This window comes from Triticum aestivum, chromosome 4A (genome assembly GCF_018294505.1).
Source record: "Triticum aestivum cultivar Chinese Spring chromosome 4A, IWGSC CS RefSeq v2.1, whole genome shotgun sequence".
NCBI lineage: Eukaryota > Viridiplantae > Streptophyta > Magnoliopsida > Poales > Poaceae > Triticum > Triticum aestivum.
This window is the reverse complement of record NC_057803.1, coordinates 302181306-302204744: the sequence shown is the minus strand read 5'-3', so window position 1 is coordinate 302204744 and position 23439 is coordinate 302181306.

Here is a 23439-nt window from a genome sequence, read left to right as displayed (position 1 = left end):
ACTTGAAAGTCGTCATGAAACGCTCTCAACAACTCATGAAAAACTTTCCTATGATTATCTTCAAAGGAAGCAAGATCTTGAGAAATTGAGAGCGGCTCATGAAGATCTTCAAAAGGAAAACGAGTCACTTCGCACCAAACAGATCAGTTCCGCTCAGGAAGAATTTGAACCACCATGTCTTAAATGTATTGAGCATGACAACGCTACTTCTGTTGCTGGTTGTTCTACTGCTGCTACTATTGCAATATCTTCAACTGCTGATGTGCCAACTAACCCCCCCGCTGAGGATGCCACTGCTATTGCTGATGACAATGCTAGGTTGAAGACATTGCTTGAAATAGGGATGTTCAAAAGCCTCAAAGGGCATCAGACACTATGTGATGTCCTCAAAAGGCAGATCCTGAACCAAAACTCTAGGAAAGAGGGTGTTGGGTTCGAAAGGAAAATGAATGCTGATGGCTCTTACTGGAAACCTGAGCAGTACCCCAAAACCACATGGGTTGCTGCTAAGGGACCTATGATGGTGAACTGTTTGTGTGCCAAATATATGTTGATGACATTATCTTCGGCTGCACCAATCAAAAATACACTAATGAGTTTTGATATGTGATGCAAGAGCAATACCAGATGTCCATGATGGGAGAGCTGAAGTTCTTCCTTGGTCTTCAAATACGTCAGCAACGCAACGACATCTTTATATCTCAAGAGAAATACCTCAAAAGATTGCCTGAAGAAATTTGGAATGCAACATTGCAAAGGCTACACGACGCCAATGCCAACCAAACATCATCTGGTTCCCGACGACAATGGTAAAGAGTTCGATCAAAAGGTATATCACTCCATGATTGGTTCCTTGCTTTATTTATGTGCATCCAGGCCAGATATCATGCTTAGTGTTTGCATGTGTGCCCGGTTCCAAGCGGCACCAAAGGAATCGCATCACTTATCTGTGAAGCAATTCTCAGATATTTGGCTCACACCCCAAGACTAGGACTATGGTATCCAAAGGGCTCAGAGTTTGATCTAGTTGGATTCTTGGAGGCTAATTATGCTGGTGACAAGGTGGATCGCAAGTCTACATCAGGCACATGTCATTTTCTGGGACGATCACTTCTTCTATGGATGAAGCAAACACTCAAAGACTATGGCATTCACCTGAAGCAAGTGCCACTCTACTGCGACAACGAAAGCGCCATCAAGATTGCCAACAACCCAGTTCAGCACTCGAAGACAAAGCACATTGAAATTCGTCATCACTTTCTTAGAGATCATGTTGTGAAGGAAGATATTGATATCATACACGTCAACACTGAAGAGCAATTGGCAGATATCTTCACCAAGCCCTTGGATGAGAAGAGGTTTTGCAAGTTACAGTGTGAGCTAAATATCTTGGAATCCTCAAATGTCCTGTGATCAGGCACACATCCTAACACTTATGCATGTTGATGACTTAGATGTGCAACACACGAAGTAAAGTATATCTTCAATAAATGAAGACTTACATTCTGAGTGTGAATACATTAACGTGGAATTTGACTTCGGAGCGCCACGATAATTGTGCGCCATGTCTGGGTCTAATACTTCCTATACGGTGGGTAACGCCACCACCAAATTCTTCTGTTGAAGTGTTTTACCCATGACATTACATTTGCTATGTCTTCATATTTGGTTTGTCTTCATTTTCAACTTGTCTTAATGATTATCTTCACTACGTTGATATGATTGTCTTCTGGTATATACTGATTTGGTTTGGTTTCTGTCCTCTACAGCATTCACTTATAGCTATGGCTTCTTAATGAATCTTTTGAACTAAGTGAATGTGATCGGACCCTAACCCCTCTATGCTTCTTTCCTAAGTCTATCTATCCAAATCATATGCATTCTATTGACACTGTCAAATGTCTTCTCTGCCTCAATGTCAGAAGAAGACACAGAGACAAACATTAATCCGTTTTCAATGCTAAATCCTTTCACCTGAAACCCGGAAAAGTGGGAATGACCACCCGACAATCCAGGCGTGCGTGGGAACGTGGAACAACCTCCAATGTGTTGCATGATAGCCACGTGTCCCTCAGATGTGAATCGCCAGGGGCACTTGTGTAATAACTCTGTGCCATCCCTATCCCTCTAAATACACACCTCACCATAGACATTATCCTTTCTTCTACTCTCGCACAAACCCTAGCACCACCGCTATCCCTTGACGACGCCGGGACGAAGCACTTAGCTGCCACGACCTCACCGACGCCGTCTTCACGCTGGCCGTGGACATCGTCTTCTCCGCCGTCGCCGTAGGTGTCCTCCGTAGCCAAGTCAGGGCACGGATGATCGAACTGCTCGGCCTCCTCTCCCACTCCGTCTAGCAGTTCTTCGTGTGGTAAATACAACTTCCTTTTTACGGCCCCCTTTGATCCGATAGATTCATCACTTTCTACCACAAGAAGTTTCTATTCACACAAGTTGGATCTATTTCATACTGCATTTCATAATATGCCTAGTATGTTCACTTATGCTTCACAAAGAAGTTAGATTCCTCACTTGTACTTATTCATGGATTGGTACAAATCTAGAACCAACTCTCTATCTATGAGTGAATGTCTTTGTACTATGAGGTCAATGTCTTCTAAACTGATTTATCTTCAAAATCTTCTGAGAATGCATATGACCTCTTCCCCTTCCCTCGCACCTTAATGCTGTCACAGGTACATGTCCATGGGAGAATCCCTTCGTTCTCATAGTCTGCATTCCTTTGCAGAATTCTTACATCATCACATTAACTCTCCCGAAGCCAGTTCCTGTTTGACCAGAAAGTGGAAGCCTTTGAAGCCTTTAAACGTGTTGAAGCCCTTCAGTTTAAGCTTCATGGCACCAGAGAAACCTACAAGAAAGGGTGGCAGACAGCGTCATGGCAACACCTCAAGAGATTTGCCTCCTGACCTCTATGAGCTATAGAAGACAGATCCAGAGGAGGACTACAATCAGCGAAAAACTCGAATCCAATGGATTCGAAGATATTGGGCAGAATAGTGGTTCAAGTACAGGTTTGTGACCCAGGAGTATGTTGAGAAGAATGCCATCAAACGACCATGGGGACACATTCTATACAGAAATCTTCAACCCAACTCTAGAGCTGAAGCCATTGAATAAGGCTTCTATCCTTGCATGGCCCGTGGACCGCAGCCTGCGGATGCAGACCCATCTTCATTACTTTGGTGCCGCGATGATAATCTGTTCAAGCGCAACCTTCAGTTTGCTAGGAACTCGGCCAAAGAGAACAAGAAGTCACGAGGCTTAGACTTCAATCCAGGCCCCTATGCTCCTCGTGCTGATGGCACACGCGAAGCTGAACCCAATCTTGTTGGGCCCTTCTACAACCTGGAAGGTCTCATCACTCATATCATGGATCAAGGGACAGCCGTGGATGAGCCTGCAGATGATGCTGAATCTGATGAAGCGCCTGCACCGCCGAAGCCAAAGAAACTGAAGAAGCCTAAAGCTTCAAAGCCTGCTCCTGCACCAAAGGTCTTACAGGCGAAGCCTCTGGCCACTGCACCTCCTGAACACAGTGTGCAGTCTAAAGATTTGTCATGCGTCTCCAAGCCCTCGAGAGTGAAGATGCCCTTGCAAACCACCAGCCAAGAACTGACTGCTGCTGCTATTCTGCGCAATGGCGCCATTGATCTGTCCAGCGATGAAGATCTTGCAGATGACGCTCTTGAGCAACTGATTAAGAGCAAAGAAGAAGCAGAAATCTTCAATGATTTGCCTCTCTTTGACGTAGCAATCCTCCACAACTTCATTCATGAGTGGTTTGAAACCCCCAATCTCAGCTTTGATGATCTGCAACTTCCAATTGGCCTCAGCGTCTCTTTCACTGGCGCCATTGCTTCTGAGCTAGCTCTAGCTCACTGCATCGTTGAACTGAAGCAAAAGATCGACTATGAGAAAGCTCAGTTCAAGAAGCACATGGCCAAGCTCAGCGTGCAAGATGTGAAAAACTTCAAGATTATGCTGCACAAGCTCAAGGAAGCCTTTCTGAAGAAACATGAAGAAGCTAAAGGGTCTCGTGAGTGCATGAAGAGTCTGGCTGACAAGTGCGTGCAAGCCTACAATGAAGCTGAGAAGCGCAAGGCTCTTGGGCGTCCTGGCATCAACCCCAGAATGGCGGCCAAGCCAAAGAAGAAGAAGCCAGCTGTGGCCGAACCCGAAGCAACAAGGCAGGAAGTACATCCCATTGTCTTCCCTGCTAGTATGACAGGTTTGAAGCCTATGGTCCCCACAGTGGCTTCGGAACTAAAGAAGACAAGGGCTGCCGAGGCTGAAGCCAGAAAGAGAAAAATCCTAAAGCTTCTGATGCCGTTCCCTCCAAGAAGAAGCGCAAAACCAAGAAAGATGGGGCTGCTCCCACAGAGCCCCTTGTTGTCGAGCCCATCTCGGTTGCTCGTCATGCCTCTTCGCATCAAGAACGACGGATGATAGTTCATGAGCCTGCTTCCACAGGCTCGTGAATCTAAAGACATTCCAGAAGTTGACCCCACCACTGCTGAAGACATTGGTCATCATGACAATGTTGAAGATGATGAAGTCCTTCCTCAGATCGAGCACCAATTGGTATCATCGCCTGTGCTCACGCACATCGAACTCATCAGCATTGGTCGTCCTCTGACGCCAACTACTCAGGATGCATCGTGGGCTGATCACCCATAGAGACAAGACACTCCCAGCTCTCCCCCACCGCAAGCTACCCCACCAGTGCAAGATGATGATGACTTTGAGGCCCCGCACGCTCCATCTCCACAAGTGTCGCCCGCATTACGCAGGCTTCGCCAAGGACCAAGGCCCCAAGTCACTCCCACAATGCACATGTCTGAATCTGAAGCCAAAATGGCTGAAGACATTCCGGCTGCATCAGCCGATGAAGAAGAAGATGAAGAAGAAGCCCCAAGAGTTTCAAGAGTTGCTACACCCCCGTCTCACCAAGATGTTGTTCTCGAGGAGAACGTGACCGACCCTCCAGCTTCTGAAGTGGAGGTTCACAACCCTGAGGCGGCCACCAACATCACTGCTGACGCCAATGACGTTGTCATGGTTGAAGCCAATACGGCGCCAGAAGCCAATGAGGCACCAGAAGTCAATGCTGCAACACCTACAGTCAATGCTTCAGCACCTAAGGTCCAAGCACCTGAAGCACATGTGGCCCCTGAAGCCCATGAAGACAATGCCAATGCCCCTGTTCCCCCTCCAAGACCTCACACAATGGAGCTGGCATTTGATCATGGTCAGCCAGTTATGGTTCGATGGCCCATTCTGACTCATCCGCCTGCTGCTGGTCCACAATTTGAGTACCACGTCGAGCACATGCCTCAAGTTCAAAAGCCCAAGCCAAGACTTCCATGATTCCCAGGCACTGCCACTTCACCTGGGGTCTTCAATGCAAATGGCTTCGTGGCACATAATACCTTCTTCAACAGCTCCAAGAACCCCTATACAAGACTGTGCATTTCCTCAGATCGGTTCTGGAGCTATCAGCAGCGCAGCTACTGTTCCTGTGTCCTATACAATCAAGGGCACATATTTCCACATATGCGCCTTGACTCTGAAGCTATAGCTGGTCTGTCCTGCCTCAAAGAAGCATTGGACTGTTTCAGAGACGCTGGTCTGTTGCAGTTCGTCACTGACAAGGAGCACTGGAACAAAGAATTATTGCTTCAACTCTATGCCACTCTTCATATTCGAGGCTAGAACAGGGATCCGAAGACTTGGGTCCTTGAGTGGATTACAGGCAATGTCCATCATGAAGCTAAAGCTCTTGATATCATTGAGCTCACAGGCCTACCCACTCCTAGTGAATACTATGAACCAGTTTGTCCACAACATCAAAATGCCATGGAAAGCATCTTTTAGAAGCCAGAACCCAACATGAGTCAAATGTTGAGCATGATGAAGCCTCTGCCTCATGACGCTGAATACCCATCTGAGTTCTTTGTTGAAGACCTAGAGTACTTTCCTCGCACCATTTACCACATCATCAGGAAGACTCTATGGCCTGTCAAAGGGCACTCATCTGTAGCGACGCTTGAAGGAGCAATGAAGACTTTGGTTTTCTATATCTTCAATGGCATCAGCTTCAATGCTCAAGACTTCTTCATCAGGTAGTTGGCTGCGTCTGGCTCTGACATCTTTGGGTTGAAATTCTATGCTCCATGGGTCATGCGTCTGATAAAGCGTCACTCCGCCTTCAACTATCAGCTGTCTGCACGCAATCATCTTATATTCTTGCCCGAGGTTGATCTGTCAGTTGAAGCCATCTACCCAGAACCTGCTAAAGATCCCATTTATCTTCACAATGCTGATCACTAAAGCTTCACCCAGCCCATTGAAGGGATTCCAGTAGTTTCTCGTGTTTATCCCCTGGCTAGAAACACCTGTCCCTCGTGCTCAAACTGATGTAACTGGTAGCACCATTGCGCAAAGGCCTCAAAGAAGATCTCGTGTCCTCAATGACCGAGAGCTTCTCCTCGCGCTGCATCAGAAACAGGACAAACATCATGACTGGCTTAAGCGTCAGATGCAAAGCCTCTTGGTGGATGTCAACCGCATTCGCAATCTTGCCACCAAGAATGCCTTTGTCACTCATGAAACCTGTCAGAGGTCGTGGAAGAGTTTGACCCTACTGAGTGCTGAAGCTGATCTGCACGATGATGGCTTCACCGAATGCTTCAAGTTTGACTCAACTCCTCCCAGAAAAGCTCACTTGTGTCGTACTCCCTCACTTGAAGACTCTGAATACTCGTCCTCAGCTGCGACCGTAAATGCCAGAGTCATCGATGACCAAGATGATGCAACTTCACCTCCTCCACCTTCAGCGTGAATCAACACTGCACCAAGTTCATCTGCACTGCCAACCAACACCGACGACCCTGCTGCTTCACCAACTCCTCAAGGGAACGAGTAGGTGCTCTATGTCTTCAAACCTTTTTGGTCCTTACTGACAAAAGGGGGAGAAGCATATGAGTTTGATAGTAAGTACGTCTAGTGCCACCCCTAGTTAGTTTTGGAGTATTGGCGACAAACCTAGTTGAGGGACTAATGTGTTTGTGAGAATTGAAGGAAAACACAGGTAGAAGTCCCTCATTGATTCGGTTTTACTACCAGAGATGACCCCTAAAATTGTATGAAGACATTGAAGTCAAAGGTGGTATATGAAGATATTCACATTGAAGACTATGACAAAGGAAGACACGTTATGAAGCCTATGGAGCTCGAAGACTTAGATCTTTCGTAGTTCCTTTTCTTTTGTGTTGAGTAATAGGAACCACCGTACTGTTAAGTGGGGTCCAGGAGAACCAGTCAGAATGACTGAAGTGATGCCTATTTCAAAAACCTATGTCTTCGAGCGAAGACAATGAGAGTGAATCTTGTCCAGAGCCGGACAAGTCAGCTTTGCTTGTAGCCCAAGTAAAGTTGCCATGAGAGTTTGAAATCTGACCGTTGCGACACGTGTCAGTTCCTTAGTGACCCAGGGTCATTTCGGACAAATCAGGTCGGGTTGCCAAGTGGCTATAAATAGCCCACCTCCACAACCATAAACGGTTAGCTGCTCAGATTTCAGTGCACGGCTTTTGTCGTTTGAGAGCAACCCACCTCGAAGCCTTTGAGAGAAAATTCGTAGTGAGGAGAAAAGCCCTAACCACCCAGAGCCAGAGCAAATTGGGCATCACTTAGGTCTTCTTGTATGTGTGATCTGAAGACTTATTACACTTGAGGACTGTGAATCCTCCAGACGGTTAGGCGTCGCGTTCAGAGCATCCAAGAGACATTGTGGATTGCCAGTGAACGAAGTTTGTGAAGGTTTGGGAGTCTACCTTGAAGACTTACTAGAGTGATTGGGCGAGGACTAAGTGACCTTAGCTCAAGGAGAATACGGTGAGGACTTGGTGTCCTGAACTGTGTGTTCAGGACTGGGTGTCCGGGACTGTGTGTCCTAAGGTTTAAATACCTAGCCGCTCCAACCAGACGTACAATTGTCACAGCAACTGGAACTGGTCCAACATATCATAGTCTTCAACGAGTCACTGGTTTCATCTTCACTTCCTTTTCTTACTGTTACACATTGTGAAGCCATTGCATGCTTGCTTTATCTTTTGTCTTCACAATGTGAATGTATGATCTGTTTGGCTTCATAACTTCTTCCTACCTGATCCTTATTACACTGCAGTTGTTTGTCATTGTGATTTCACTCTATTGAATACATGACCATGGCTGGCCTAGTGTAATCTAACTCCCGCTGCATAGTAATAGGCATAATCTTCGCTGTTTGTCTTCATAACTCTCACGTTTTGAAGACTTTCATAAAAATCGCCTATTCACCCCCCCTTTAGTCGATATAACGCACTTTCAATTGGTATCAGAGCAAGGTGCTCCCTTGTTCTGTGTGATTCGGTTTAACCACCTGGAGTTTTAGCTATGTCGACTGCAGGGATAATCAGAGTCTCCGCTGCGTGCCCCGTCTTTGATGGAACTGAATATCCCTACTGGAAGAATAAGATGCGCATGCATCTTGAAGCCATTGACGTCGACCTATGGTATGTCGTCGAGAAAGGCGTTCCCAAGGCTGGAGAAGGTGTCACTGCTGCTGATGTCAAGAAGTTCACTCAACTGGACTCTACCGCCAAAAATATCATCTGTGGCCATCTGACAAAAGGACAGTATGGCCGTGTGAGTGCCTTGAAGACATCCAAGCTGGTCTGGGACTGGCTCTCCAAGGTCAATGAAGGCGTCTCAACCCAGAGAGATCAAGGAATCAGTGTCCTTCGCAACCTCTTCAACCGCTTCAAGCGAAATGACAATGAGAATGTCCAGCACACATTTGATCGGCTCACTGACATCACAAATGAGCTTCAAGCCCTCGGCGCCACTGAGATCACCAAACATGAAATCGTCAAGATGCTGCTGAGGTCACTTGATAGTTCATTTGACATCCTAGCCCTGATGATTCAAGAACGTCCTGATTTCAAGACACTCGATCCATCTGACATACTTGAGAGGCTCAACACACATGAGTTTCAGCTTTCTGAGAAAAGAGATATCTACGGTCCAAACTATGGGCGAACTCGTGCCTTGAAGGCTCGTGCCTTGAAGGCAAAAGCTGTTTCCTCATCTGAAGAAGAATCTGACAGCTGTTCTGATGATCCTGAAGACATTGGAAGAGAACTTGCAATGCTAGTGAAGAAGTTCCAAAAATTCACCAAGAAGAAAGGCTTCAGAAAATCTTCACGATCAAGCTCAAGGAATGATGAAGCTTCTGCTCGTGACTACAAGAATAAAACATGTCACAAGTGCAAGAAAACTGGACACTTCATCTCTGAGTGTCCACAATGGGATAATGAGAACAGAAGGAAGAAGAAGAGCAAGGAATATGATTCTGACGACAAGAAGAAGAAGAAATACTCAGAGTCTTCTTCCAAGTCTTCCTCAAAGTCTTCATCACACAAGAAGAGCTCATTTGGCAAGGCACGTGCATTTGTTGGCAAGGAAATGGATTTAGAGGAGGAGTCCGCTTCTGAGGAGGCGGAGGTGGAGTCTGAGGAGGAGTCTGATTCTGGCATTGCGAGTCTGGCTGCAGCATACATCGCCAAGTCCATCTTCAACACTGAAGACAATGACTGCATCACCGACGCCGATGCAAATGACAAGAACGACTCCACTCCTACCTACTGCTTCATGGCACACGGTGCCAAGGTAAACTCACGCACTACTCGCTATCAAACATCTAGTGACGATGACTCTGACTGTGATTCGAAACCCAGCTACAAAACACTTGCTAAAATTGCAACTGAACAACAGAAAGCTATGGAACATATTCAAAAACTGTTAGACATAAGCGATGATCTGTTGGGTGCTTAAATGACTCGATCTGAATCCTTAATTGAAGACATAAAAAATCTTCACGTTAAGTATCAGGAACTTGAAGATCGTCTTGATACTCTCTCAACGACTCATGAAAAGCTTTCCTATGATTATCTTCAAAGGAAGCAAGAACTTGACAAATTGAGAGCAGCTCATGAAGATCTTCAAAAGGAAAACGAGTCACTTCGCGCCGAACAGATCAGTCCCGCTCAGGAAGGATTTGAACCACCATGTCTTAAATGCATTGAGCGTGATAATGCTACTTCTGTTGCTGAATGTTCCACTGCTACTGCTGTTCCAATATATTCAATTATTGATGTGGTAACTAACCCCTCTGCTGAGGATACCACTGCTATTGCTGATGAGAATGCCAGGTTGAAGACATTGCTTGAAACAAGGATGTACAAAAGTCTTAAAGGACATCAGACATTATGTGACGTCCTCAAGAAGCAGATTCTGAACCGAAACCCTAGGAAAGAGGGTGTTGGGTTTGTGAGGAAAATAAATGCAGATGGCTCTTACTGGAAACCTGAGTAGTACCCCAAAACCACATGGGTTGCTGCAAAGGAACTTTCAGCAGATCCATCCAATTTATCTGGCTTCACTTGTGCTAACCCCATTATCATTGATGAATCCTTTGATGCAAACTATAAACTGTTTAAGAATCAGAATGGTGAAGTGTTTGCCAGGTACATTGGTACTAACTGCAAGAATGGACCGCCTATGAAGAAGATCTGGGTTCCAAAAAAATGTCTGGAAAATCTTCCTGTGAATGTCTTCATGACACCTCACTTGAAGAAGACAAACCTCAGACCAAAGGCTTCATATGGACCAAAGGCTTCATACAAACAGAGGACTCACCTGAGTCACACTAACGCAAATGTTTTGCAGGGAAACCACACTCAGGCATACGAATATGAGAGTGGTTCTTCGAACCGTCATGTTCATATGACCAAAAATTATTCTGCTTATTCCTATGAGTATTATTGTCCACCTGCTAGACTGTTTGCTAAGGCTTCAAAGCCAAAATTCTCAGATGCTGCACTTAGACTTATAGCTTCTAAGCCACCCTTGAAGATGTGGGTGGTTAAGAAAGCTTAACTCTCTTTTGCAGGGAAAGGTCTCCAGCAGAAAAACAAAATCTTCTGATGCTATTGCTGGGGACCTTAAAAATCTTGTGGGGCGCAAGATAAAATGCCCAAATGGCATCATTATGTACTTCGTTCCTGAATCGCATGCTACTCTCCCTATTAGTCCTAATCTGGATCTAAGTTTTCATAACCCACTGGTTTGTCAAATGTTTATGCTTCACAATTCTCTTCGTGAAGCCTATCCCCCTAACTGCACTGTAGGGTACGACACCAGCGACTTCAAAGTCTTCAGAATGGATTATTGACAGTGGATGTACAAATCACATGACTGGCAAAAGAAGCCTTCTTATGGACTCAACATTACGTCCATCCGACAAGAGCCACATCACATTTGCTGACACTGGTAAAAGTAAGGTATTGGGTCTAGGTAGAGTTGCAATCTCAAAGGATCAACACATGGATAAAGTCATGTTTGTTGAATCCCTTGGCTTCAACTTAATGTCTGTCTCAATGCTTTGCGATTTGAATATGATCGTAATGTTTGGAAAATATCGTTGCCTGGTACTAATGGAATCTGACAAGTCTCTAGTGTTTGAAGGGTATCGGAAAGGTGATTTGTACGTGGTAGATTTCTCAGCAGGACCACCACTTGCAGTATGTCTTCTTGCAAAAGCTTCAGAATGCTGGCTTTGGCATCGGAGGCTTGGGCATGCTGGCATGAGGAACCTCCACACCCTTGCGAAGAAGAAGCATGTCATAGGCATCGAGGGCGTCAAGTTCAAGAAAGATCATTTATGCGGTGCCTATGAAGCAGGGAAGATGACAAGGGCAAAACATCCTTCGAAGACAATCATGACTACCACACAACCCTTCGAACTGCTCCACATGGATCTTTTCGGTCCCACTCACTACTCAACTTTTAATACCACTGCTTTCCTCTATGGCTTCGTAATTGTTGATGATTACTCTAGATATACTTGGGTGCACATAATCCTTTACAAGACTGAAGTGCAGGATGTCTTCAGACACTTCGCCAATCGAGTAATGAACAATTTTGGCGCCAAGATAAAGCACATCAGAAGTGACAATGGCACTGAATTCAAGAACATTGGCCTTGATACATATCTTGATACCTTGGGCATCGCACATGAATTCTCAGCTCCATACACGCCACAACAGAATGGCGTCGTCGAACACAAGAACAGAACACTCATTGAGATGGCCAGAACAATGCTAGATGAATACAAGACTCCAAGAAAATTCTGGACTGAAGCCATTGACACTGCATGCCATACAATCAATCATGTTTATCTTCACAAGCTTCTGAACAAGACATCTTATGAACTCCTAACTGGCAAGAAGCCAAATGTCAGTTACTTCAGAGTATTTGGAGCAAGGTGCTGGATCAAGGACCCACACCACACCTCAAAGTTTGCACCAAAAGCACATGAGGGCTTTATGCTTGGATATGGAAAGGATTCACACTCCTACAGAGTCTTCAATCTCTTCCATTACAAAGTGGTTGAAACGGTGGATGTGCGGTTTGATGAGACAAATGGTTCACAAAGAGAGCAACTGCCAAATGTGCTAGATGAAGTTCCAGCTAATGAATCAATCAAGCTTAGGGGAACTGGAGAGATTATACCTTCTGAAGCTCATCCTGAAGAAGAACTTATCATCTCAGCACCTGATCAACATGAAGACAATGCTCAGCCTGAAGACATTCCTCCCAATAACAACGCAGATCAGCAAGAGCAAAGTCTTCGCCCTGTACATCCTCGTGTTGCAAATGAAGTGCAGATTAACAGAATAATTGACAGCATCAATGCACCTGGTCCACTCACTCGTTCAAGGGCAACTCAGCTAGCAAATTTCTGTGGGCACTTCTCATTCGTATCAATTTCAGAACCCAAGAAAGTTGAAGAAGCCTTCATGGAACCTGAATGGATTCAAGCTATGCAAGAAGAGCTTCAAAAATTTGAGCTGAATAATGTATGGGAACTGGTTAAGCGTCCTGATCCACGGAAGCACAACATAATAGGCACTAAATGGATCTATCGCAACAAACAAGATGAGCATGGTCAAGTTGTCAGAAACAAAGCTCGTCTCGTTGCTCAAGGATATACTCAAGTGGAGGGCATTGACTTCGATGAAACATTTGCTCCTGTGGCAAGGCTTGAAGCTATACGCATACTGCTGGCCTATGCAAATCATCATAACATACTTCTATATCAAATGGATGTGAAAAGTGCCTTTCTCAATGGCAAGATTGAAGAAGAAGTGTATGTAGCACAGCCACCTGGCTTTGAAAATCCAAAACATCCTGACATGGTATACAAGCTCAACAAGGCACTGTATGGCCTCAAACAAGCCCCTAGGGCCTGGTATGACACACTCAAATACTTCCTGAAGAGCAAAGGCTTCATACCTGGTTCCCTAGATCCCACTCTTTTCACGAAGACATATGATGGTGAACTATTTGTGTGCCAAATCTATGTGGATGACATTATCTTCGGCTGCACCAATCAGAAGTACAGTGAAGAGTTTGGATATATGATGCAAGAGCAATATCAGATGTCCATGATGGGGGAGCTGAAGTTCTTCCTTGGTCTTCAAATACGACAACAACGCAATGGCATCTTCATATCTCAAGAGAAGTATCTCAAAGATTGCCTGAAGAAGTTCGGTATGCAAGACTGCAAAGGCTTCACAACACCAATGCCAGCCAAACATCATCTAGGTCCTGACGACAATGGTAAAGAGTTCGATCAAAAGGTATACCGCTCCATGATTGGTTCTTTGCTTTATTTATGTGCATCTAGGCTAGATATTATGCTTAGTGTTTGCATGTGTGCTCGATTTCAAGCGGCACCAAAGGAGTCGCATCACTTAGCTGTGAAGCGAATTCTTCGATATTTGGCTCACACCCCAACTCTAGGATTATGGTATCCAAAGGGCTCAGAGTTTGATTTGGTTGGATTTTCGGATGCTGATTATGCTGGTGACAAGGTTGATCGCAAGTCTACATCAGGAACATGTCACTTTCTGGGACGATCACTTGTATGTTGGTCTTCAAAGAAGCAGAACTGTGTATCTCTCTCCACTGCTGAATCTGAATACATTGCTGCTGGATCTTGCTGCGCTCAGCTTCTGTGGATGAATCAAACACTCAAGGACTATGGCATTCATCTGAAGCAAGTGCCACTTTACTGCGACAATGAAAGCGCCATCAAGATTGCCAACAACCCAGTTCAGCACTCGAAGACAAAGCACATTGAAATTCGTTATCACTTTCTCAGAGATCATGTTGTGAAGGAAGATATTGATATCATACACGTCAACACTGAAGAGCAATTGGCGGATATCTTCACCAAGCCCTTGGATGAGAAGAGATTTTGCAAGTTACGATGTGAGCTAAATATCTTGGAATCCTCAAATGTCCTGTGATCAGGGACACATCCTAACACTTATGCATATTGATGACTTAGATGTGCAACACACAAAGTAAAGTATATCTTCATTCAATGAAGACATACATTCTAAGTGTGAATACATTAATGTTGAATTTGACTTCGGAGCGCCACGATAATTGTGCGCCGTGTCTGGGTCTAATACTTCCTATACGATGGGTAACGCCACCACCAAACATTCTATTTTGAAGTGTTTCACTTATGGCGCTACCTTGCAATATCTTCACATTTGGTTGTATTCACATTTGGTTTGGCTTCGAACATGTCTTCATGATTATCTTCACTATGTTGCTTGTATATATATATATATATATATATATATATATATATGCTAGTGTTCTGTCCTCTACAGCATTCACTTATAGCTATGTCTTCTTGGTTGAATCTTTTGAACTAAGTGAATGTGATCGGACCCTAATCTCTCTATGCTTTCTATCTCAAATTCTATCTCTCTAAGTCATATGCATTCTATTGAAACTGTCGAATGTCTTCATTGTGTCCTTTTCAGCTGAAGATATAGAGACAACCATAAAGTCCGTTTTTAATGCTCATTCCTCCACATAAAATCCGGAGAAGCAGGAACGACCGCACGACAATTTAGGCGCGCGTGGGACATGGAACAAACCCCAAACTTCCGCTAACTGGCCACGCGTTCCTCAAATGCGAACCGCCAGGGGCACCTGTGTAATAGCACAGTGTCGCCCCTGAGACCATATAAATTCACATTTACCGCAGTCATTATCTCCTTCTTCCACCCTCGTAAGAACCCTAGCGCCATCGCTAGCACTCGACGACGCCGGAGATGAAGCGCTTCGCTGCCGCAACCTCTCCAACGCCGTCCTCACGCCGACCGCGGACATCGTCCTCTCCGCTGTCGCCGTAGGTGTTTTCCGTCGCCAAGTTAGGGCACGGAGGACTGAACTGCTCGGCATCCACTCCCTTTCGTCTAGCAGTTCCAGTGTGGTAAATAAAACTTCTTTTTACAGCCTCTTTTGATCTCATGGTTCTGTCACTTTCTACCATAAGAAGTTTCTCTTCACACTAGTTAGATCTCTCGCTGCATCTCATAACATGCCTAGTATATTCACTTGTGCTTCATAAAGTAGTTAGATTCCTCACTTGTACTGATCCGTGGGTTTGTACAAATCTGGAACCTACTTCTTATCTATGAGTGAATGTCTTCGCACGATGAGGTCAATGTCTTCTAAACTGATTAATCTTCAAAAACCTTCTGAGAATGCATATGACCTCTTCCCCTTCCCTCGCACCTTAATGCTATCACAGGTACATGACAGTGGGAGAATCCTTTCGGTTCTCATAGTCTGCATTCATTTGCAGAATTCCTACAGCATCACATAAACTCTCCTGAAGCCAGTTCCTGTTGGTCCAGAAAAAGAAAGCCTTTGAAGCCTTTGAAAGTTTTGAAGCCTTTCAAGTTAAAGTTTATGGCTTCAGAAGCAGCAGCAAGGAAGGGGGGCAGACAGAGACGTGAGGGAACTTCCAAAGATCTGCCTGAAGACTTGGCAGAAATGTACAAAACAGATCCAGAAGAGAGCTATGGGCAGCGCAAGACCCGAATCCAATGGATTCGACGCTATTGGGCAGAACAGTGGTTCAAATACCGCTTCGTCACTCAGGAGTATGCAGAGAAATATGCCATCAAGAGGCCATGGGGGGATATCCGTTTCAGGAACCTCTTACCCAGAACCAAAGATGAAGCCATGGCGCAAGGCTTCTACCCATGCATGGTCCGAGGACCACAACCTAATGATGCGCATCCGTCATCACTCCTCTGGTGTCGTGACGACAATCTCTTCAAGCGCAACTTTCAGTTTTCCCAAAAGTTAGCGAAGCTAAACAAGAAGAAATTTGGGTTAGACTTCAACCGTGGTCCCTCCTCACCAAGGGAAGATGGCACACGCGACGCCGAACCCAATATCATCGGTCCTTTTGCCAATCTTGAGGGCCTGATCACTCACATCTTAGTACAAGGGGCTGCCGTGAATGACCCTCCAGCTGACTCTGAGTCTGATGAAGCTCCTGCTATGCCGAAGCCAAAGCAGACGAAGAAACCAAAAGCTTCAAAGCCGGCCCCTGCCTCAAAAATCTCAAGGGCGAAGCCATTGAAAACTGCACCTCCTGAAGTCAGTGTGCAGTCTAAATACGTATCCCGCGTCTCCAAGCCCCAGAAGGAAAAGGAGCCCCAGCAACACACAGGCAAAGAGCTCACTACTGCTGCCATTCTGCGCAGCGAAGCCATTGATCTATCAAGCGATGAAGATCTGGGAGATAACGCTCTAGAGCAGCTTATCAAAAGCAAAGAAGAAGCTGAAATCTTCAACAATCTGCCTCTCTTTGATGTCGCCATCATCCACAGCTTCATCGATGAATGGTTTGACTCACCAGACATAAGATTCAATGATCTGCAGCTGCCAGTTGGCCTCAGTGTCGCCTTCCAAGGCGCAATTGCTTCAGAACTGGCCATTGCTTAGCGCATTGTTGAGCTGAAGCAGAAAATTGATCACGAAAAGGCTCCGTTCAAGAAGCACATGGCCAGCCTCAGCGTGCAGGAAGTGAGGAGCTTCAAAATCATGCTGCATGAGCTCAAAGAAAACTTTCTGAAGAAGCGTGCTGAAGCTCAGGGCTCGCGTGAAAGGATGAAGTCTTTGGCAGAAAAATGTGTTCAAGCCTACAACGAGGCTGAAAAGGGCAAGGCAGTTGGGCATCCTGGCATCGACCCCAAGATGGCCGCAAAGAAGAAGAAGCCTGCTGTGAATGAACCAGAGGCATCAAGACAAGAATATATTCCGATTGTCTTCCCAACCGCCACGACTGGCTCGAAGCCAAAGAACCGGTCAACCGCTTCTGAGCTTAAGAAGACACGGAATGCAGAGGCTGAAGCCAGGAAAAGGAAAAGCTCTGAAGCCTCTCCTACTGCCCCCAGCAAAAAGAAACGCAAGATCAAGAAATCTCGGGCTGCTCCCACAGAGCCCTTGATTGTTGAACCCCTCTCTGTCCTTCACCCCAATGCAGAAAGAAGACTGACAGTTCATGAGCCTGCTCCCACAGAGGCTCCTGAAGCTGAAGATATTCCAGCGGCCGACCCCATAGCTGCTGAAGACATTGGTCGTCAAGACAATGTACAAGATGATGCAACCCTTTCTCAGCTTGAAATAAGCGAAGTATTAGCCGTCCTCTGACGCCAATGGCACAAGATGAGTCATGGGCGGATCGCCCCCAGGAGGAAGAAGACTTTGAGGTCCAGCCCACTCCGACCCCACAAGCGTCGTCTGCGTTCCGTAGGCTTCGCAAACGTCCACGGCCTCAAGTCCATACTGCAGAAATTCCGGCTGCATCAGCCGAAGACAATGAAGAAGCACCACCAGAACCCACTCCCCCGCTCCATCAAGATGAAGTTCTCCAGGAGAACGTGCCTGAGGTTGTCCCTCCAACTACACAAGCAGAAGAAGAAAATGTTGAGGCTGCCACCACAAACACTGAAGCCAATGTGGAGCCCGCCCCACCAAATGCTTCAACAGACAACAAAGCTACTGAGCCAGACACTTCTGTTCCTAAGTCTGCTGCAGGTCCTCAATTCGATTATCATATTGAGCACATGCCTCATGTTCAGAAGCCAGTCCCAAGGCTGCCAAGGTTCCCAGGTCCTGCATCAGCACCTGGTTCCTTTGACATAAATAGCTTCAAGGTAGACAATACATTTTTAATAGCTCCAGGAACCCCTATTCAAGGGAAAGGATTGTATTAGATAGGTTCTGGAGCTATCCTTAGCGCAGGTACTACTCAAGCATACTATACAACCAAGGTCGCATCTTCCCGCACAAGCGCCTTGAGGTTGAAGCCATTGCTAGTCTGCCATGTCTTGAGGAAGCCTTGGATTGCTTCAGGCAAGTGGGTCTGCTTCCGTTTGTCACAGATGAAGAGCACTGGAATGAAGAGCTTCTGCTTCAGTTCTATGCCACCCTCCACATTAAAGGATACAATAGAGATCCAAAGACTTGGGTCCTGGAGTGGATGACCGGAAATGTCCATCATGAAGCCAATGCATTCGATATCATTGAGCTCACCGGCCTGCCCACTCCGGGCGAATACTACGAGGAAGGATGTCAACTACATGCTGAAGCTATTGAGAGCATATTCCAGAGGACTGAACCAAATATGAGTCAGATGCTCTCAATGATGAAGCCATTGCCTCAGGATGCACCCTATCCAACTGAGTTCTTCGTTGAAGACCTAGAGTACCTGCCCAGGACCATATATCACATCATCCGGCGGACTCTCTGGCCCATTAAGGGACACTCACCACATGCCAAGATCGAGGGTGCAATGAAGACTATGATATTCTATATCCTTCATGGAAAATGGTTCAACGCACAGGATTTCTTCATACGCCAACTTGCAGCGTCAGGCTCAGACTTATTTGGTTTGAAGTTCTATGCTCCTTGGGTGATGAGGCTGATCAAACTGCACTCTGCGATCTTGTATCAGCCCTCAGCCCGCAACCATCGGATCTTCCTGCCAGATGTGGATACCTCTGATGAAGCCATATATCCCGAACCTGCCAAGCAACCGATAAGTCTTCATAATGCAAAACACCAGAGCTTCACACAGAATGTTGAAGGTGTTGAAGCCATATCCAGGGTATATCCGTTGGCTGGCACTACACGTGCACCAGCATCTACTGAAGCCACAGACATCACAAATGCTCCAAGACCCAAGAAGCATGCTCGTGTCCTCACTGACCGAGAGCTTCTTGTGGCCCTTCACCAAAAGCAAGATAGGCATCACGACTGGCTAAAGCGTCAGATGAAGAGCCTCTTGGTGGATGTCAATCGTCTTCGAAACCTAGCCACCAAGAATGCGTTTGTCACTCATCAGACGTGCCGTCGTACATGGAAAGGGCTCTCAATGATATGCACTGAAGCTGAACTTGAAGAGGATGGCTTCACAGAGCGCTTCAAATTTGACACCACACCTCCCAGAAGGGCTGTGATGCGCAACACACCGTCAGTTGAAGACTCTAAGTTTTCTTCATCTGCTGCCACAGTTACTGCAAGGATCCTTGATGAAGATGACGATGCTACTTCACCACCACCTGCTTCAGCACCTCCAAGTTCTGCACCGCCCAACAACTCCACCGACCCTGCTGCGCCTGGGAATGCGTAGAAAACTCTATGTCTTCAAACCTTTTTGGTCATTACTGAGAAAAGGGGGAGAAGCATACGATGTTTATAGTCTTCAAGCGGGTCAATATGGGCGGGTGCCTTATGTTTTGTTATATTTTGCTTTGTGTTTACAACTCTTGCTTTTTGCTTCATTTGGTTCTTTGAGTTGTAAACACTAAAACTCGATGGTCGTTTGCTACTTGTTTGCCACTCTGTTTGCGAAGGTAAATTCCGCACTTATCTCAGTCTGCAGACGTCCATTTTCCATTATGCATGTCATTATGTTCATATACTTTCACATGCATAGTGGATTGTCATCATAAGCTGAAGTGGATCTCCACAAGTACAACCTGCCATGTGCATTTGCATTCCAAAAGCAAATTAACTTATATGCACATCTTCAGGGGGAGCCCTTGCAACTTATGAAGACAATTCCCTATCCTTTACAAACGTCACATTTTATATTCCCCGTTGAAAACTTCAACTAGTTTGTCATCAATCACCAAAAAGGGGGAGATTGTAAGTGCATCTAGTGCCACCCCTAGTTGGTTTTGGAATATTGATGACAAACCTAGTTGAGGGACTAATGTGTTTGTGAGAATTGCAGGAAAACACAGGTAGAAGTCCCTCATTGATTCGGTTTTACTACCAGAGATGACCCCTAAAATTGTATGAAGACATTGAAGTCAAAGGTGGTATATGAAGATATTCACATTGAAGACTATGACAAAGGAAGACACGTTATGAAGCCTATGGAGCTCGAAGACTTAGATCTTTCGTAGTTCCTTTTCTTTTGTGTTGAGTAATAGGAACAACCGTACTGTTAAGTGGGGTCCAGGAGAACCAGTCAGAATGACTAAAGTGATGCCTAAATCAAAAACCTATGTCTTCGAGCGAAGACAATGAGAGCGAATCTTGTCCAGAGCCAGACAAGTCAGCTTTGCTTGTAGCCCAAGTAAAGTTGCCATGAGAGTTTGAAATCTGACCGTTGCGACACGTGTCAGTTCCTTAGTGACCCAGGGTCATTTCGGACAAATCAGGTTGGGTTGCCAAGTGGCTATAAATAGCCCACCTCCACAACCATAAACGGTTGGCTGCTCAGATTTCAGTGCACGGCTTTTGTCGTTTGAGAGCAACCCACCTCGAAGCCTTTGAGAGAAAATTCCTAGTGAGGAGAAAAGCCCTAACCACCCAGAGATAGAGCAAATTGGGCATCACTTAGGTCTTCTTGTCTGTGTGATCTGAAGACTTATTACACTTGAGGACTGTGAATCCTCCAGACGGTTAGGCGTCGCGTTCAGAGCATCCAAGAGACATTGTGGATTGCCAGTGAACGAAGTTTGTGAAGGTTTGGGAGTCTACCTTGAAGACTTACCAGAGTGATTGGGCGAGGACTAAGTGACCTTAGCTCAAGGAGAATACGGTGAGGAATTGGTGTCCTGAACTATGTGTTCAGGACTGGGTGTCCGGGACTGTGTGTCCTAAGGTTTAAATACCTAGCCGCTCCAACCAGACGTACAGTTGTCACAGCAACTGGAACTGGTCCAACATATCATAGTCTTCAACGAGTCACTGGTTTCATCTTCACTTCCTTTTCTTACCGTTACACATTGTAAAGCCATTGCATGCTTGCTTGATCTTTTGTCTTCACAACGTGAATGTATGATCTGTTTGGCTTCATAACTTCTTCCTACCTGATCCTTATTACACTGCAGTTGTTTGTCATTGTGCTTTCACTCTATTGAATACATGACCATGGCTGGCCTAGTGTAATCTAAATTCCGCTGCATAGTAATAGGCATAATCTTCGCTGTTTGTCTTCATAACTCTCATGTTTTGAAGACTTTCATAAAAATCGCCTATTCACCCCCCCTTTAGTCGATATAACGCACTTTCAATAGTCTTCAAGCGGGTCCATATGGGCGGTGGTTTCATATTTTGCCTAGTGTTTACAACTCTCGTTTTCTGATACATTTGGTTCTTTGAGTTGTAACACTTAAACTAGATGGTCGTCTGCTACTTATTTGCTATTTTGTGATGCGATGATAAATTCCGCATGTGCGATGATAACTTCCGCACTTAGGTCATTCTGCAGACGTCCATTTTTCATTATGCATGTCATTATCTTAACATACTTTTCATGCATGATTGATTGTCATCATAAGTTGAAGAGGATCTCCACAAGTACAACCTGCCATGTGCATTTGCATACCAAAAGAAAATTACTTATATGCACATCTTCAGGGGGAGCCTTTGCCACTTATGAAGACAATTCCCTATCCTTTACAATTTCAAATATTTTATTCCCTGTTGAAAACTTCAACTAGTTTGTCATCAATCACCAAAAAGGGGGAGATTGTAAGTGCATCTAGTGCCACCCCTAGTTGGTTTTGGAGTATTGACGACAAACCTAGTTGAGGGACTAATGTGTTTGTGAGAATTGCAGGATAACACAGGTAGAAGTCCCTAATTGATTCGGTTTTCCTACCAGAGATGACCCCTAAAAATGTATGAAGACATTGAAGTCAAAGGTGGTATGTGAAGACATTCACATTGAAGACTATGACAGGAGAAGACATCGCGTGAAGAAAATGGAGCGCGAAGACTTAGCAGTTTCGTCGTTCTGTGTTTTTCTTTGTTGAGTCATAGGAACCACCGCACTGTTAAGTGGGGTCCAAGTGAACCAGTCAGAATGACTGAAGTGGTGCTTAACCACAATCCTATGTCTTCGAGTGAAGACTATGAGAGCAAATCATGTCCAGAGTTGGATAAGTCAGCTTTGCTTGTAGCCCAAGTAAAGTTGCCGTGTGTGTTTGAAATCTGACTGTTGGAACACGTATCAGTTCCTTAGTGACCGAGGGTCATTTCGGACAAATCAGGTCGGGTTGCCTAGTGGCTATAAATAGCCCACCCCCTACAACCATAAACGGTTGGCTGCTCCGAGTTAGTGTACGGCTTTTGTCGTTTGAGAGCAACCCACCTCGAAGCCTTTGAGAGAGAATTCCTTGCGAGGATAAAGCCCTAACCAACCAGAGCCAAAGAGAGTTAGGCATCACTGAAGTCTTCCTGTCTGTGTGATCTGAAGACTTATTACACTTGAGGACTGTGAATCCTCCAGCCGGTTAGGCGTCGCGTTCTGAGCATCCAAGAGTCATTGTGGATAGCCGGTGAACAAAGTCTGTGAAGGTTTGGAAGTCTACCTTGAAGACTTACCAGAGTGATTGGGCAAGGACTGGGTGTCCTTAGCTCAAGGGGAATAAGGTGAAGATGCGGTCTTTTGAGTTGAATTTCAGACTCCCGAACCAGACGTACAGTTATCACAGCAACTGGAACTGGTCCAACAAATCATTGTCTTCAACGAGTCACTGGTTTCATCCTTCCCATTCCTTTACTTACTGTTGGCCCTGGTGAATTCATTGCATGATTGCATTATCTTTTGTCTTCATTGAGTGACTGCTTGTTCTGATTGGCTTCACTATGTCTTCCTACCTGATCTTTACTGCCTAGCTGCTATTAGTCATTGTGCTTTCACTTCATTGAATACTTGACTTTGGTTTGCCTAGTGTAGTCTACCTTCCGCTGCATCGTAATAGGTTCATTTCTATCATTTGTCTTCGAAACTTCCATGTTTTGAAGACTTTCATAAAAAACGCCTATTCACCCCCCTCTAGTCGATCACTAGCACTTTCAGAATGCTTGTTTTTTACTTGTTAGGCTATACCTGAGTTAGGATAATATGTCAGCAGTGCCTGCTCTACTACCGTAAAGAAATGCATGCCTAATTCA